Here is a 1,052-nt window from a genome sequence, read left to right as displayed (position 1 = left end):
AATGTTCAGAGAACATTAAAAAGTAACATTCCTATAATGTTTAGACATGTAAAAAATGGAATGTTGCTTTAATATTCGCATAACCAAGACAAACGTTTTAACAAGTCTGAGAAATAATTTCATAACCTGATTGTAACGTTACCAAAACGTTGTTAGAACATAGTTTTATTAGCTCACTTAATATTTATGCCTTAATTTAATATTTATGTATTTGAATAACATATAAATATGATGCATATTTGTCAGTCAAATGAAACAGGTCAGATTTCTGTAATAGTGCTAATAAACGGACAACCAGTGTGTGTGTGTGTGTGTGTGTGTGTGTGTGTCTGTCTGTGTGTGTGTGTGTGTGTGTGTGTGTGTGTGTGTGCGTGTGTGCGTGCGTGTGTGCGTGCATGTGTGCGTGCGTGTGTGCCTGCGTGTGTGTGTGTGTGTGTGTCTGAGTGAATATTGATTTGTGCTGATGAAGGTTTGCAGTGTGTCAGATCTCAGATCTCTTTCAGCTTCTTCTGTAGGCAGAGAAACATTCTGGGCTGCTGGATATAAACATGCACAGATCTGACAGCATATTGTGTGATTAATGTACATTAAAAAACACATCGAGCTCATAATCATCAACTTTGTTTTTATCAATGTTATGTGGATATAAAGATTCAATTCACTTGGGTTTATATGATCACTTCTTTATCTTAAACAAAAAGCATATTTGGGGGTCAATACACATCCAGGCCCAAAATCAAATTGTATTGTATGTATTACTAAAATAGTACTAGAGTACTAAAATTAAGTAAAACTGAAATAAAAATAAATTAAAGCTAATTTATTTAATATTCAAAAATACACAACAAAATTATTAATATATATATACATATATGTGTGTGTGTGTGTGTGATAGTATTTATTAATATTTTGAATGAGCTCTTATTTTTATATTTCAGCTTTAATTTTAAGTATTTGTAAGTGTGTTATGTGCTTTTGTCATATTTATTTTTTAAATATTTCTATTTAGTTTATTTTTTCTTTTGGTTTTAGTTTTAGTAATTTTAATACTT

This window comes from Sinocyclocheilus rhinocerous, unplaced genomic scaffold (assembly GCF_001515625.1).
Source record: "Sinocyclocheilus rhinocerous isolate Xijiao unplaced genomic scaffold, SAMN03320098_v1.1 scaffold1930, whole genome shotgun sequence".
NCBI lineage: Eukaryota > Metazoa > Chordata > Actinopteri > Cypriniformes > Cyprinidae > Sinocyclocheilus > Sinocyclocheilus rhinocerous.
Note: the sequence above shows the minus strand (reverse complement) of the source record.